At 51.3% G+C, this 17,570-nt stretch overlaps 3 protein-coding genes across 11 annotated transcripts in view; 1 reads left to right on the top strand and 2 right to left on the bottom strand.

Moving 5' to 3' along the window:
* LOC117869139 (alpha-2-macroglobulin-like protein 1) overlaps positions 1-17,570 on the top strand; it is a 777,004-nt gene that overhangs the window by 560,485 nt on the left and 198,949 nt on the right. The window lies entirely within an intron of this gene.
* The window catches only part of LOC117869140 (alpha-2-macroglobulin-like protein 1), a 582,774-nt gene that overhangs the window by 524,348 nt on the left and 40,856 nt on the right, over positions 1-17,570 (bottom strand). The gene's annotated exons all lie outside the window — the stretch shown is intronic.
* Positions 1-17,570, bottom strand: part of SMARCD2 (SWI/SNF related, matrix associated, actin dependent regulator of chromatin, subfamily d, member 2) — a 36,903-nt gene that overhangs the window by 17,047 nt on the left and 2,286 nt on the right. The gene's annotated exons all lie outside the window — the stretch shown is intronic.

The following is a 17,570-nucleotide window of genomic DNA, read 5'->3' as shown; positions in this document are numbered from 1 at the left end:
TACATGGGAAACCCCCTGTGGGGGTTGAGGCAGGTTCTACCACAGGCCTGGCCACTTTCACTTCCCTCTGGGAGGAGGAGGGGAGGGACACAGGCTCAGCACAGAACGAGGCTCCCTGCTCTGGGGCAGGCCCTCCCTGCAGTAACTAGGCCACCAGGCTGATTCCCCACCACACGGGAGCAAGGGCACCATGGGATGCGCACCCCGAGACCCATATCGCACTCGGCAGCTCCTGGTGGGAGGTTCTGGCTCTGGACTGGCCTGGTGCCTGCCTGAGTGCTGCAGTGCCTTGGCTCAGGGCACACAACGGCCTCTTAAAGCATGGCAACGGCCTTCACACGGCTCTGGTTGTGACTGCCACATGCCCAGAGAGGGTGTGCATGGCTCAAGGTGGGTCCTCTCTCCTGACAGCCCCAGTACCAAGGAAAATCCAGTTCCCTAATGGCCCATTGGCCCACTTACACGGACCTTTAGGCAAACGGTATCTGATTGGGTGACAAAGGCTGCACGGGGGCCAGGGCGGTTTGTGGGACATTAAATGAGCCCTGACGACCCCTCAGGAGGTACGAGCTTGATCCTGTAAGCTCTGGCCTCATCTCGCGATCCCCCCGGAGATCCAGCAGCACATTCCTTGGAGGCTGTAAGCCCACAACTTCACGCCTCAACCTCCTCTCCAGGATCCACCTCCACACAGAGCCAGGCCCAGACAGGTACAATCCCGGGCACCCACAGCAAACCAGAGCATTGCATGCTGGGACCCGCAGCCTGCTGCACACAAGGCTGCAATTGACCTCATGTTACCTACATGAAGTGCAGCCCTTGGGTGCTTGACAAACTGCCGCAGGGCTCCCTGGTTTGTTTGGTCTGCTTTCTGAGATATTAAGAACGGGCTCCCTAATGCCAAGGAGCTTGTGTGGTTGGGAAAGTCACCAAGCCAGCAGGACAACATTTCATTGCTGCCGGCAGCTCCAGAACATGCCGAGACAACCCCCGCTGTTCCCCGGCTGCTTTCGCTTGGGCCCTGCATGTGACGGATGGGGTTGGACAGCACGGAAGAAAAACGGACTGAGCCGTTGTGTGCGGAGAGCTCCCTCCGAGGGAGAAGAGCTCGGGGAACTGACTCAACGTAAGAGCCGCGTAACGGACAAGCAGCAGAGCTGCCCAGGGGCTCAACAGGCGCAGCTGCCGGCCCTGAGGCGTAAGGCACCCGGCACACTCGGCCACCAAACACAAAACCTCCTGAACAGGGATTTCTGCTCAGCCTGCCGCAAACACAACGAAACCCTGCAGTAAAACAGAGAGGGACCCCTTTGGCTGGGCTGAGGCTCTCTGTTCCAGATGTGCACTCTGGAATGACTGTCGGGGTGCACATCACGGCCAGGTTTTGTGCAGCTCTACATGAGCTTGTCTGCATATAGCCAGAACTTCAGCTGGATGTCGGGTGATGTAGCGAGCGTTGGAGAGCCCTAGTTACTAAAGCCCTCTCCAGAACAAGCCTCCTACACACACTGCCCAAGGGGGCGAGACACGGATTCTAGGCGTAACAGGAGCAGTTCAGTCTCCATGGCTCTCACAGTTGTCGACCACTCGGCTGAGTTCACCAATTAGCATAAAATCCAGGTTTGGACTGCGGGAACGGGAACTGAGTCCTACCCAACTCATCATCTCCTAGAGAAGCCAAAGAGCCATTAAACAGGCACAGTTTCTACTCCCTGCTCAGCTGGGCTGGATGCAAACTGGTGAGCTACAAGTGAAAGGTTCTGACAGCTGCTAGATATGCTCGGAGGCCTCCAGTTTCTCAACAAGTGCCAACTTCACAGGAGGTCCTATAAAAATATTGTAAAAGTCCACATTTAAACACGTTAAGGTTGCAAAGTCAGGCAACCAAAGTTAGCAAGTGCCAAGATTAAGGCTGCCCAGGCAATCGTAATTCAACCCACATGTAATTGCAGACTTGTCACAATGCACAATCACATTTTTTAACCCTACATGGGCTGTCAACACACTGGAACCCAGGACCTTCCGATCCACATTATAGACCTCCTCCACTTGAGATAAAGGAGCAACTAGTGGCAGACGTAGACTGCTGCCCAACAGGCCATTACTGTTTCACAAACAGTTGTATAATCTACTGGCAAACTGTCATGGTGCCCTCTTGGGGCTGGTCCACAGAAGAGTATCAGAATTCCTAGGTTATATTCATGACTCTAGAGTAGAGCATGGCGCAGGGTTACAGACAGGCTAGACAAGCACATAAATGTGGCACATTCATTCTGACAGGCACTGTGGCAAATGGATAAGCCTTAGTTCTATCTTACTAGAGATCTGGGCTCTATTCATAGCGCTTCCTGAAGTCACCTTGGGCAATCTTCCAGTTACCCCCATTGTGAAGTATGGGGAATTCCAGTCGCCTAGATTCCAACATTTAATTTCAACAATTCCACCTGTCACTGAAAACGCAGACCAGAATGAATTCTAAGGGGCAATGCTTGTGTAGAACTTGCGCAAAATTAATTCATTTTGCTTCCGATTTCCTTTGTTGGCACCACCCAGCAAGCTGAACAATATTCCCAAACGGAGAGCAATCACCAACTAGATTGTTAAACAAACTGCTTAGCATTTTACCTGGTAAATAAAATGAAGCTGTTCTGGGGACATTTATGGGCCTTGTTTGGTGGTTTCCAGCTCCCCCAGTTGGGCCCACTCCTCGCCCATTCCCCCACAGCATTGTTGCCGCTTTCTCGCTCTGCTCCCTCCCCATAGTTCTTAATTTCTCTTCCCCCGTTTTTCCTCTCCTGCCCTGCTAGCTTCCCCTCTTTCCCCCAACTTGCTTAAAGGATAGATGCTGCGGAGGCTGGAGAGCAGCCAGCCACTGATGGCTCTTGTGACTGAGGTGGTGCTGTGGGGGGGGGGAGGAAGGCAAGAGATGCTTGAGCCAGTGGCCCCATCTTAAAGCGCATCTCTGCTCTGATAAGCAACAACGTCAGGACGGCATCGTCAACAGATCCACACACAACCCCCCACGCGTGCACTGAAATCCGATCTGCTGGCTTGAGTGACACAAATCAGTTTTACTGCTTTTTACTCCGGATTGCCCGACACAGTCCGCACAGGCAGGAATCTATTCCTTCTTGGACATCACCACCACTAAACGTTTCCCTCGTTCCAGTCGGTTCCACTTGCACAAGCCCAGTCGCCCCCGAGCTCTCTCAGTTCCTTCTTGCCGGCCAGCTACGATGCAGAGGGGTAGGAGGGCGGGCCGTGGAATGGACATGTGCAACACATCTTGACTAACAACAGTTACAAAAGGTTAGTAACCGTTTTTCTTTTCGAGTGATTGCACATGTGCATTCCTCTTTCGGTGACTCACAAGCCGTAACGTGGGAGAAGGGATCGGAGTTCATGTGCACACAGACTGGAGTACAACTCGTCCAAATTTAGCATCGTCTCTGGAATACTGAGGAATGGCATAAGGGGATGCGAAGGTGTGAACTGAAGACCAGCCGCTGCTTTACAAATGTCCTGGTTAGGGACTTGCAGAAGGAATGCCGTTGTGGCTGCCTGTGATCTTGTGGGACGTGCTATCTGTCTCCCTGGCAGTGAAACGCCTGCCAGCTCATAAACATGAGTGCAGGAAGTTCCAAGATGAAATTCTTTGCAAAGGGAGCGGGAGACCGTTCATTCTGTCTGCTATGGGCACAAGTAGTTGGGGTGACAAACAAAACTGTTTAGTCCTGTCTACGTAGAAAGTCAACGCTCTTCTGACACCAGAGCTGTGCAAACATTGCTCCTCTCTATTGGCCTGTGGTTCTGGGTAAAACGCAGGTAAGTAAACTGACAGGTTAATATGCAAATTAGATACCATTTTAGAGAGACATCTCGGAGGAGGGTGCAAGTACACCTTGTCCTTAAAGATCGTATAAAGCAGTTTGGCCCCCCCTCCTGTAGCTACCCAGAAAGCTTTCTGGCTGGGGCTGCAGGGTACCATCCCAAAGACTTTAGAGTGGTCCTAGATCCCCTCAAGCCATGGAGCTTAGACTCAGTTTGCTGCAAAAACAGCAATGCCACTTCCAAGGGCAGGTGCCGTAAAGTCTGTTGGACCTCTTGGGGAAGCCCCGTGGCTTGCAGCAAAGAGCTCCCATGTGCGGCCACTGCAGAAGCCATGGACCTAGCCGCCGCGTCTGCTGCATCCAGCGCAGCCTACAGAAAAGATCTCGCTACAGATTTCCCCTCATCAACTGAGGAGAACTCCCACCTAGCGTCTCCAGCATCACGTCTCTGCACTTTAACAAGAAGTCCCCCACGTTAAAATCATACTGGCCCCAAAGCATTTGCTGGCTGGCAATCCTGAGCTGCAGCCCCACGCTAAAATAAACTTTTCTACCTAACAGATCTAGTTTGCGTGTGGTTTTTGATTTATGGGTCGCCCCTTGCTGCTCCCTTTCATTAGCTGCTGACACCACCAGACAGCCCAGAGGGGTGGACGAGGTATTCAAACCCCTGGGAAGGCATGTAGTATTTACATTTGGCCCTTCTTGAGGTAGGGGGAAGGGACAAAGGGGTCTGTCAGAGAGCCTTAACAGGGTTCCTAATTGCCTCGTTAATAGGTAAAGCCACACAACGGCCCCGCTGGGGCCAAAATGTCAACAAGGCAATGAAGATTCTGGTCCTGGGTTCAGGAACAGGTGGTGCCTAGTGAGCAGGTGTCCCCCACCTCGCCAAGGACAAAGAACAGGAAGTCTTATGTACGACCTAGAATCTGGTGGGAAACTCCAGGGGTTCCAAAAAGGCCATTGGTCTGGCAGTGGGCCCCAGAGACCTCCTGGCCACCCCCTCAGTGGTCCTCCCGCTGAAGGTAGTGCCTCAATGGAGAGTAATGAGAGCAGTTCTGAAGCTGGGAAACACAGAAGCCAACCTCTGATCCAGAGGACAATGACTCTCCCTCCGCTGACCAAGGAGGGGCTGCTCCCGATGGTACCAAAGACCAACGCCGAATTGGAGAATGATGCAGTACAGCCCATATTACAGGATTCCCCTTGGATGGCATCGACGGACATGCAATTTGAGGTAACAGAGGCTGACACAGTACCAGGTGGTGCACTGATGTTGCTGGTACCAAGAGCATGGTCTCCTGCACCACTGGAAATTCCGGCACCGAAAGGTTCAGCAGATCTCTTGCTGCTGTAGATGCATCTGGCATGGTCAGTACCGAGATGGTCTCGGGACAGTGCAGTGCCGCAGATGTAGCAGGCACACCCTCAGGCTCTGGCCTCGACAGCACCTGCCTTGGTGCCGGAATCAATGCTTGCCAGCTTTGGTAGTGCCAGAGAAGGGGAGTGCTTGGCTTTAGGCTGTACTCTACTCTTATCCCCACACCTAGATGACATTGGTGCCAGCAACCTTCCCCTCCCAGCGGCCTGCTTAGGGGTTTTATGCCTCTTCCTAGGCACTGGGGAGGATGAGCAGTGCTGGGACTCCAGCAACTGGGAGGCATCTAACTGGTGCCAAGGCACTCGGTACAGAGTCTGACCTACTGGGCTCTGACAGAGGTCTTAGCATGAGCAAAAACTTTAGCCTGGCTTGTCTGTCCTTCCTTGTCTGAGGCTTAAAGTCTTTGCAGATCTGGCAATGATCCTGAATATGAGCTTCTCCTAAACACTTCAGGCAGCCTGAGCGTGGGTCACTTACAGGCACCGGCCTAACCAGAGAGACGCAGAGCCTGAAGCCGGTGACGAGGCATCCCTTGGTACAGTGTAATGGAAAAAACCTAAGTCCGGCCAAAAAAGAAAACTTACATTATTAACTAAGTACTAACACCATAAAACTAGAAAACTCTCGAATTAATTTACAGTGAACACGCAGAGCACTGGCTAAGGCAAGCCAAGCAATTCCAAGAACCATCACCGGCGGTAAGAAGGAACTGAGGGAGCTCGGGGTCAGCTGAGCAGACACGCAGCAGCTGAGGGCAGTCAAGCCAGAGGAAAAAAGTTTCCAGCGACTGTGCGCAGGGCTCATGCTCACCAAGAACTGAATGGGCGGACATGTGCAATCACTCGAAAGAACCTTCACTGTGGTGAAACAGAAGGGGGATGCCCAGCTTGACTTTCAGGCTTATCAACAGCAAGGAAATTCACACAGGGCAACTATTTCGACGTAGCCCTAAAGCTGACTGGTGTAGTTTAGGCTGGTAATTTTTCTGGCGTAAGCCTATGACAAGCTTGCCCAAGTGAGAGGAGGTCTCCAAAGGCCAGGGCCTGGCCAAGTCTCTGCCAGCCAGGGTGCAATGGCTCTGTGGTATCCCCAACTCCTAATCTCATAACTTGCTATTCCTCTCACATACACACGCTAAAGCAGTGGTTCTCAACCAGAGGTCCGGGGCCACCTGCGGGTCCGCAAAGCATGACTGGTATTAGACTCACTAGGGCCCAGGGCAGAAAGCCAAAGCCCCATCACATAGGACTGCAGCCCAGGGCCCTGACCCTGCCACGTGGGGCTGAAGCCTAAGCAACTTAGCTTTGCAAGGCCCCCTGTGGTGTGGGGCCCTGGGCAATTGCCCTGCTTGCCCCAACAATGGTCCTGGTTTTTAGATACAGAAAAAACGTTGTGGCACAGCTGGGCCAGGGAGTTTTTATAGCATGTCGGCGGGGGCCTCAGAAAGAAAAAGATTGAGAACCCCTGCTCTAAAGTAACCAACCCCTGACTGTCATTCTTGGGACGTGTCTACCTCATTCACTGTGCTATTTTATTTGGTCAGATTTCTGAAGCTTGGGCAGGAAAAGGAGATCTCTTTGGGGAGGGACTTGGAGGAGCCTGGAGTCAGCTCAGAGGGTGTGTCTGAAAGCTTGCCATGAGTGATAACAGCCTGTATGAAGATTTCTTGCAGCTGACCTGGCATGGGGAAGCCTGCAGAGACCACGCAGCTCCAGTGGGGAGAAGGGAGGCCTCATGTTTGTAAATGAAGGGTCAGCACCATGACAAAGGGTTCTTTGATGCTTGACTTCGGCATCACGTCCACTAGTGCTTGAGCAGTCTTCACCCACAGCTCAGATTCAGCCCTCTGTCCAGGCAGCACTTCACAGACCTGGGTTCAATCCCTTGCGTGAGAGGAACTGGAAAGGCGGAATCACACAAGTAGATTCCCCATCTCCTGGTTTATCCTTGCGGCCTTGTTAAACAGCTGCTTAGAGAATCCTCTCAAGGACAGAGCAAAGCCTCGACTGGTTTGAGTTCTACCAGCAGTATCCATGGTACTGGCTTGTGTGTTACAGCCAGCATCATCAAAGCGAGTCCCAGCTCTTAGCACATAATGCCCATCCTGACTGGGGTCTGCAAGGGTCTCTAGTCTCCACAGTCCTCGATCAGTGACCCTGCCACCTAGAACTCCTCACATTACTCCAGCTGATGGGCTAAGCTAAGGGCAAAGCTTGGACGTTACACTCCAAGGAAGATGTTGGAGAACGTCCAGAATTCCCAACAGAGAACGAGTGGAGCCATTTGGAAGTGGGATAGAAAATGTTTGCTTCTATTCCCTCCAGAAGCTGAAAGCATGGATGGAGCAGTCTACAGTGGAGTGGTTCATTCCAGATCAATGCATAGGCCTCTTGCACTTTGGGAGCCCTGCTTGGCGTCAGTTCCCTCAGAAGTAACATGAGGTTGGAATGCTTCCTGATGAACATTTGCCTGCATGACAGAAACCTACATGCCTGCCAAGGGCTCCTCTTGAGAAGGGGGCAGGCCAGGAACTGGAGACGCTGCAAGCAGGGAACCGAAGGGGAGAACTAACTTCAGTGCTCGGTGAGCAGAGAGAAGCCAAGCCAGACAGTCTGAGGCCCTGTCTACACTACACCGTTTTGTCGACAAAACGGTGCAATGCTCCTCCCACCGATGTAACTCCCCTGCTATGTGGACATCATAAAACCACCTCAGCGAGAGGCTCAGGGCTTGTGTCGGTGTTGTTGGGGTTCCTTACATCAGCTGTCGGCTGTCATTCTTGTCAATGCCATGGCTCTGCTGTGAAAGCTGGACAGCTAGACCCCCGCTGCATCTCACTCCTCCTCAGCTGGGAACAGGGAGGTGGGGGCAGGCAGCCTGCTGGGAGCCCAGGAGCCTGTGGGGCAGGGAGCTGCCAGTGGAGCTGAGAGACCAGGCTCTCTGCTCTCCATGCTGCCCTTCTTAGGTCAGTGGAAGTGCTCCTGGTGAGAATGTGCACCACCGACCCAAGGAGAGTAGTGTGGACATGCACCACCGCAGTAATTCATGCGATGGCTGTAAGTCAACCTAACACAGGTTGACTCATCTTTGTGGTGTTGATATAGCCTGAGTCACACATTGTTTAAAGAAAGAAACAGAGTGATTCAGAAAGTAATGGGAAGAGACAGTCTCTAAGGGCTGGTCCACACTAACCCCCCACTTCGAACTAAGATACGCAACTTCAGCTACGTTATTCACGTAGCTGAAGTCGAAGTATCTTAGTTCGAACTTACCGCGGGTCCACACGCGGCAGACAGGCTCCCCCGTCGACTCCGCGTACTCCTCTCGCGGAGCAGGAGTACCGGCGTCGACGGCGAGCACTTCCGAGATCAATCCGCGATCGATTTATCACATCTAGACAAGTCACGATAAATCGATCCCAGAAGATCGATTGCTTACCGCCGGACCCGGAGGTAAATATAGACGTACCCTAATTCTCTGTTCCTCTTTGTCCCAATGTAATGGCTCTTCTCTACAACTTAACACCAAGGAGCAACACACTCTCAGTGCCCAGGACTAAGGAAAGGATAATCCAAAAGACCTCATCTGTCTAATGAAAATGAGGAGTGGTGCCACTAGGATGCAGTATCAAGTTCCCCGCAAAGAACACGTGCACAGAAAGCACTTCCAAGGCAGGCAGTGGGCAGGGGATATGGTTGAAAGTTGTAGGAAATCAACGGTGACTGAAACAGACAGGTTGCTGCGACAGGGGGAGGTCCATGGTACGCCTGGCGCAGACCAGAATATGGTCCTTGCTCTGGTTTGCATTTCAGGATCCTACAGGCCGTAGTTACTGTCACTATCCGTCAGTTCCCAAAACTGAATCCAGTGTAGCCTTTAAGAACAAAGAGCAAATGGGGCTTTCCTGACATGGCAGAAGCGTGTGATCCAACTTTGTGTACACTGACATTTATGGAGAGAGCCACATGTATTCTTGCTTGGGGCTTTGGAAGCAAGGCCTGGATGGATGCCCAGTGAAGGCAATTTCTGCATGTTCCTCCAGAATCCCCATAAGCCAAACAGCAATGTTTACTGTTCTGACATGCAAAACAAACCCTGTTCAAACAGGATTTCGGCTCAGCTTTCAGAATGATGTGAGAGATCTCTTGGATTTTGAAGCTACATTATCCATGCTGCAGAAGGGCCAACGCCCGCGTGGCATTCTGAGTCTATGGCTGTTTCACTTCCCCTCGACTCAGTTTGCCAGTCTGTAGAACAGGGATAATACCTGCCTCCCCAGGGACATCAGGAAGCTCAGTTTGTTCAAGGGCATTAAAATCTTCAAACAGAAGGTATCAGAGGAAGGCAACATTAAGATGTTGCCTGGTCTCCTGGAAATCCCAGTACAGACTTCTCCCCTAGCAGGACTACAGCTGTATAAGGCAGTGGGTCTTAAACTTTTTTACTGGTGACCCCTTCCACACAGCAAGCCTCTGAGTGCAACACCCCCCCTTATAAATTAAAAACATTTTTGATATATTTAACACCATTATAAATGCTGGAGGCAAAGCGGGGTTTGGGGTGGAGGCTGACAGCTCGCGACCCCCCATGTAATAATCTCACGACCCCCTGAGGGGTCCCGACCCCCCATTTGAGAACCCCTGGTGTAAGGAGACTGCGGCGGGGTCAGGATTTGCATGACTGGAGATTAGTTGTATTTCATTAGAAAAGGAACTCCAGAAGTCAGGCTATTCCTGCGCTAAAATCTGAAGACAGGAGGGTAGTGAATAAAAGGGACTGGGAACAAAGTAACGGCCAGAACCACGGAGCAGAATTTAGTCACGGGCTGGCGATGCTGCAGGCACCAGCCGAGAGATTTGGGTCCTGACAGATTTGCTTGCGAAGCCACAGATGTGACAGGTCAGAGGATTCTACCTTCAACTCAATCCGGGCATGAAGCAACGCTTGTGCCAGAACTCACAATGGCAGCTTTACTGCTCGCTGCTACCGCAAGGTCCCAGGGTGAGAATGGGGGAGACCGAGGGAAGGGAGAGAAACAAGTCAGTTTATGCTGCACATCAGGGTCCATTTAATACGAGTAAAAAAATCCATTTCTGACATTCAGTCTCCCCAGCGCACTGTACAAACGTCTGTATAACCTGAGACTTCTGCACCTGCCACATACCATGTTAAACCCATGCCATCCTGCATGCAAAACATCACAGAAGATGACAGACTCACACATTTTATGGTCTCAGACAGGCAGAGGGAAGAGACAAACTGAGACGGCCCAGTAAAAAGTAAACGCAAGAGTGAAAACATCACAAGCAAATCCGAGAAAGGAAGGAGACAGCGAAGGGGAGAAGAATTTTATCTATCAGAGGGGGGAGCCGCGTTAGTCTGTCTCCACAAAAACAACGAGGAGTCCGGTGGCACCTTAAAGACTATCAGATTTATTTGGGCATAAGCTTTCGTGGGTAAAAAACCCACTTCAGGTTTTTGTGGAATTTAATCTGTAGCCCAAGCATTAAGGCAAAATGAAATAAGAAGAAAGGAGTACGATTCTCACCCAAAAGGGAGTGCTGAAAAGACTAGCTTTCTACACCACAGGCCACAGTTAGCAGCAGGACTACATTCCCACAGGAAGCTCAGACGGGAAACAGATCACTGAACTGGCCCCCCGGTAAGGACTGCCCTCTCCAGACCCCGGCTGAGGAAAGGAAGACTACAGAAAAGAGAGGAGTTGAGGGAATATCTGCAGAAAGGGGTAGGGTGGGGGCGCTTCTCAAGAGAGGCAGCAGAGAAAGAACTGATGATGGGTGGAGTGGAAGCCTCAGACAGCAGGTTTCACAGAGATTTTAAATCTAGATTAACTCCAATCTCACCACCTCAGGTGCTTTCCTCTTGGAGGCAAAGGACTGGGTATGACTCACTGTTGCCTCTCCCTCCTCAAAAGAGAAAGCAGATGATTTAAGCGACCATACAAAGTTTAACTCAGATGTATAATCTCTCGGATGAAACCTGCCCTCTCAAACCACCGTCATTCGGGAAAGGAAGGGTTACACCCCAGCGTAACAGCACATCCATGTCGCTGTTTTTAAAGGACAGATAGTCCCTTGCTCGGTTAGAACCCTAGTCCAGGTCATTCGCTCTCATCTTGACTCCTAGCAACCCTGATGTCATTCTCAGAGTCATTCAAAATGCTGCTGTTGCTGAAATCTTCTTGGCCTGGCACTTTGTCCATGACATCCCACTTCGAGTCCCTCCACTGGAGCCAACTTCTACACCACAGACAAGTGGCCTGGTGCAGATTCACATTAAAAACTCCTGTGAAATACATCTCTAGCTGCCTTAGATAACCATGTATTCCTATTGCCGATACTCCCTTCACTGTGCGTTACACCCATTAAATCGTATCCCAGTGAGACTGTAAGCTCTCTGGGGCAGGGACTGCCTCACTGTGTGTACAGCACTATGGGGCCTCTGCGTGCTACTGCAATACAAACAAACAACTCTTATTTCAAACAGCCTCTAAACACCTTGGAAAGAAGATCTTTCTCATTCAGCAAATGGAACATGTAGCTTTCTGTTCTATTTCTATTCTGGCATAACATCAGCACCCGAGATAGTTAATTTATAGGGCAGAGCCACTAGGGGCAGCAAAGAGCACAACAGTTTTGTAGAGGTCCTACATAAAAGAACTGAAGGCACTGTATCATAAAGCCAGCTCTTTCTTCACCAGAATGTAACCAGTTTAACATGGTCGGATAGCTTAGGCCCAACATTAGATCTGTGCCCTTGCACATGAAGGATGCCCTAATTCTGACTGAATTAAAACCATCACCTAATTTGCATTGAAGAGTACAAATGGCACTTGGGTCCCTGTGTGATCAAGATGGAGCATTTCAGCCTGGGACTCAGCCTCTAATGGCTGCACTTCCACCTTCGAGGTGAAAAGCACAGCAGAAATACTGCAATTAAATTCCTCACTGGTTCCTCAGACCACACCACTCCCTTATTCAAATCCCTTCGAGAGCTTCCCTTGCCAGCTGCAACAAGCTCCGGCCTCACCGCCTCACTATCAAGACTCTGCCCGTCTCCAGACTTGTCTTTTTTCTGCTCACCAGTTGCCTTCACTCTAGCCAAGCGTCCCCCTTTGTAGCCAGTTTTCTGTCTGACTCCTTCTATGCTTAGAATGCAGCTCTCCTCATGATCAAACAGTCCCCAGCACCACTGCTCAAACCCTTCCCTCAAAACCCCTTCTGCTAAGCCCTTCAGCAGTGACCTCTGCCAGGGCCCCGCACTGCCTCCAACTCCTCTGGACACCCATGTGTCAGAATTAGCTGGCAAGCTCGTGGGAGGCACTGACAGGGTCTCCTCATTCTGTATTGTGCCAAGCACCTTGGCAAAGCTTGAATAATCGTCCATTTTCTGATCCTCTTACTCAACCCCCCTTTGTTGTCTAAACTCAACTGCTGGACGCCATGCAAAGGACAAGGGTCTGGCTATTCTGGGAACGCCAGTAACTAACCACCAGGTTAGAAGACTCTGGTGCCACTAATGCATGGGGGATTAACAGAGACAAACCCCCCTGACGCCGAGACGAGCCACCTGCTTAAACTCCCTGCTCGAGCTGTTAATGAAACAGCCAAGTGATACACAAGGATGTAGAAGGATTAACGTATCATGTTAATAATCCACCAATTAAAGAGCCCCTGAGTACTCCCCGGCACAGACCCAAGTCACTGATGGTTACTGTGTCCCTCAGAGTCTGAACTGTGGAGTAAGTCCCCAACTAAACCAAGACACACCAGGTCTGAATCTAATGTGGCCATGGGGCCTACGCCAGCGTTCTCCAGATGCACAGAACAGATGGCAGCACCCCCCTCTGATCTAGGGCTGTGAGGCTCCAGTGAGGAACAGCCATGAAAGTGAAGGGCTGATACTACTCTCTACAGCCAGCCAGTGTGGAGACAAGTATGTAGTCGCTATTAATGCATCCCAATCGTGACCCACAGCACCCCTTGTTATCCCAGCCCTAAATCTCAACAAACCTTGTCAGCATACCTCTGTCCTGCCCTATGGCACCTTCCACAAATTTCAGATGTGGGTCTTTATTGACTAGTTTAATGACACCATCTTAGCATCTCCACAAACACCTCTACCTCGATATAACGCTGTCCTCGGGAGCCAAAAAATCTTACCGCGTTATAGGTGAAACCGCGTTATATCGAACTTGCTTTGATCCACCGGAGTGTGCAGCCCCGCCCCCCTGGAGTGCGGCTTTACCACATTATATCTGAATTCGTGTTATATTGGGGTAGAGGTGTACTCTACACCAGACAGACAGAACACAGAAGTTGTACAGTATGCAAAGATACTAGGATTGGAGCATTGTGGGTGATACCGTTGAAAGGAAAGCGCATGTTACAGCACATTAGCGTGGTCAAGAGTTGGGACCCTAGTGGGTTAATGCTCAGAATTTTGTATATTACCTTGATTTGAGATTTCCTCGCTTTTTGGTGTTTGAGGGAATAACTTGAACAGCCTTAACTCTGTGTTAATGATGTTTTCAATGTGGAAATTTCCTGGGCTGGGGATGTGTTGTTTTTTAATTTGTGGATATAAATGGGGGTGGGCTGGTGACCTGGAGGTGGAGACTAGCAGAGGGGTGAAAGATGGGCTAGTTGGAGATTGTAGAACAATCAGGTCTCCTAAACACTGGCAGAGAGCTTTACCCAACCCTTCAGCCTGCTCGAAGCGAATCGCACCAGCATGCAGGAGCCCAGCAGCATGACCAGGCTGAGAGCAGAGAGTTTGAGTGACAGTTATAATATTACACTCCTCACAAAGAACGCTTTAGACAACAGACAGTTGTTTCACTGACTCCCAAACTTCCCTAGCTCGGCTCGCTGGCCAGCTCCACTCCAGAGACCAGTGTCCATCCCCTGCTTCAGATTTAAACATTTTATTAAGATGATGTTAAAAAATAAATAATGAACAGAGTTTGAGCATAGAAGTTTCTGGTAAGCAGGAACCTTCTCCCTCTCCCTCCATTTGTTTCCACTATCTGTCCAACTTTCTTCAGGTAAACTATATGCAGGAAATTTAAAATGTGGGCATAGCTGTTATATCTGCAAAACATGTGCATAAATATTAACTTACATGAGAGCTCTGCTAAAGGGGAAACGGAAAACAGGGGAACTGGAGAAGCTTCAGTAGAAAACACCATCGTCGCCTGAGGTTCACACTTAGCTGTCTGCAGAACGGTTTGGCTTTCACACAAACAGAATGATCGTCCCACAAACCCCAGGTGAATCTCAGGGCTGCCCCCGACATGGATTCATCTGCAGCAGTTCCTGCTGGCTGTTTACAACATCCTATGCTGCTGACACAGAGAGCGTTTGCACAGCAACACCACAAGTGAGTCAGCGTTCATCCGCTAACACCGTTTTTCATGGACTTTAAGTGGCTAAAAGCCATGGAGAACCAGGGAAAAGAAGGCGTAAACAGAGGCTGCATAGGGGACAATCTGCAACAGCAGCTGGACAAAGTTTCTTTAACATACTGATCACATGCTAGATTTCAATGGAATAAAATTCTCATTTGACAATACGGAGTCTGTAATATCACCCTGCACTGTGACAGTTGCCATCCTAAGGAGGAGATGTTAATCCAAGAACCAAGTCTGGTATGTGTTAGAGATCCCATAGTACTTTTTGGAAACTGTATGGGGAAGAAGAGTCTTGTACTAAGACACAGGGAAGGGAATCAGGATTCTGCTCCCAGCTCTCCCACTGGCTTGCCATCCAACCTTAACCAAGCAATTCAGGCCAACATTTTCTAAAGCAGGTTCTAACGTCCAAAGCTGTGCGCAGAGGGGCTGCTTGCTGGCCTACTGCACATCAATGATCCAGCTCACCACCTCAGAAGAGGTGAAGCAGCAAGTGGGCTGCCAAGTAGCCAAATCAAGCCCACAAGTGTTACCTCCTCTCGGCACCTGGGAAAGCGAAAAGGGCTGTTTGATGCAATTGGTTTTTTGTTGTTGGTTGGGGTGGTTTTTTTTTGTGGGGGGGGGGAGAGAGAAGAAGAGAGATGTTGGCTGAATTCTAGCACATTCTTATTGAGTACTACAGCTACCCATAGATATTATGCACACATTCCCCTACAAGACCCAAGAAAAGCAACTCCATTCTCCACCCCACCCCTCTGTCAAGCAGCTTTATCACCTCCACAGAACAGCCTGAGAGCATATGTCTACACTGCAGCTGGAAGTGTGCCTCCCAGCCCGGGTACATAGATATGGGCTAGCTCTACTAGAGCTAGCAAGCTAGAAGTATCAGTGTGGATGCTGCACCATAGGCTAACCACCCGAGTACAAGCTTGTCCAACTCCCTGGGTCTGTACTGGAGTGGCTAGCCCATAGCGTCACCTGGGCCTCAGCTATTTTCAGCAGCGTGTGTCTGTCTACCCAGGCTGGAAGGCCATGCTCCCAGCTGCAGTGCACATACCCTAAAAGAGTCCAGTTACCAGACTCTTGTACGGGGAACCCGGTCGGGGCACCAAAACAGCAAAGAACAGAATTGATTGGGGTCTGTCTCCTGTCCTGTTATTTTCTAATGATTCTCATGCACAAACCCCTTCCCCCAAACATACACAATGCTGTTTTAGGCATCATAAAAGCCACCAAGCTTCTGGTCAATATAATCTGGTTATCTTTCAAGTAGAAGCGACCATCTCCATTTCATCCTCTCCAAAACAAAACAACCCCCCAAGTGACAGCTCCTACCAGGAGACACCCCACCCCGAGCCATCTGAAAAGGATCTCAGCCGAATTCAGAAACAGGAAGTGAAGCATGAGCTCATTCCCATGAGTCCCTGGAGGGGGGGGGGAGCCATATACCTCTCCCAGGTTCCCCACTGCTTTAGAGAACAGGGTGTCCATAAGTAGGCCTCCTACAGCCATTTCTTTTTAAACTAGTAAATGGAATGATCACATTCAGCCCCATGGTAAATCCACCCATAGGGCAAGATCTCCAAATCTCAGGACCCAATTAGCAAAGTTACAGATTCTTCTTCAGTTGACATCTTAGGCCCCTTTCCCTACTTCTTCCAAATTACGTTGTGGAATAAGAGCCAGAGCGGAGGAGCTGGAATTAACGTAGTGTAACCATTGCCCACTTGATCCCGGGTTACTGCTGCACACTCTGTTTTAATTAGACCCTGGCTGCTGCTGGATGCACAGGCAGAAACTGAGTCCATGAGCAGGTTTTTCCATCTGTGCCTGGCATGACAAGCGTGACACATTTTTTTGAATGCAGACTTTGCTGCCGTGACCCAGTGTAACCTAGCGCAACGTGCTCTGTGTGGGGCCACGTTCTGAGAGTACCTGGAAACCGAGGCAGGTGGCCACTCTGTAAAGCGGAGTGTACCTGGTGCCACCGTGGTGTAAGGACTGCTGCACTGAACAGTGTGAGACCTAGAGACCTGAGAGGCTGCCGCGCCACTGGGCCACTGCCGCAGCCCCAGGCAGCAGAGGAACTCCAGCTGGTGGAGAGCCCAACCCCATCAGGGCACTGGACTGGAAATCATTTCCTCCCTTGGGCCGGAGCGTGGCTTCCCAGGGGAGGGCTGCAGGGTATGCAGGGACAGGGGCAAATTGGAAGGATGGTGTTTAGCTAGGTGTGGCCCTAGGAATCTCACCCATGGCAGGGGAGCAAAGGGGGCTTCCTGGGGCTGCCACCACCCTCCTCCTCCTCCTGTCCAGCACCACATGGCACCTTCCCCCGTCCCTCCCCAGTCCTCTCCCCACACCCCCTAGTCCCCTCTCCCCCCCACACACACACAGTCGCCCCCCTCCCCACGGCTGCCCCCTGCCCAGTGCCCTCCTTCCCACACACAGTCCTGGGCTACACTTAGCTCCTCCCTCCACACACCCGGGCCCCCCCAGTGCCCTCCACCAGCCCCCCCCCAACACACACGGGTCCTTCAGTGCCCTCCTTCAGCCCCCACAGTGGCCTCCCCCACACCCCAGCCCCCTCAAACCACACACCTCAGTGCCCCCCAGTGCCTCCCCACACACCCCACATTGCCCTCCCCAAACCCCAGCCCCCCCAAACCACACACCCCAGTTCCCATCCCCCAGTGACCCCCCCCACGCACCCAGCCCCCCCAAACCACACACCCCAGTTCCCCCATCCCCCAGTGACCCCCCCACGCACCCAGCCCCCCCAAACCACACACCTCAGTGCCCCCCAGTGCCTCCCCACACACCCCACATTGCCCTCCCCAAACCCCAGCCCCCCCAAACCACACACCCCAGTTCCCATCCCCCAGTGACCCCCCCCACGCACCCAGCCCCCCCAAACCACACACCCCAG

The sequence above is a fragment of the Trachemys scripta genome, chromosome 23 (genome assembly GCF_013100865.1).
Source record: "Trachemys scripta elegans isolate TJP31775 chromosome 23, CAS_Tse_1.0, whole genome shotgun sequence".
NCBI lineage: Eukaryota > Metazoa > Chordata > Testudines > Emydidae > Trachemys > Trachemys scripta.
This window is presented reverse-complemented; position numbering and strand designations above follow the sequence as displayed.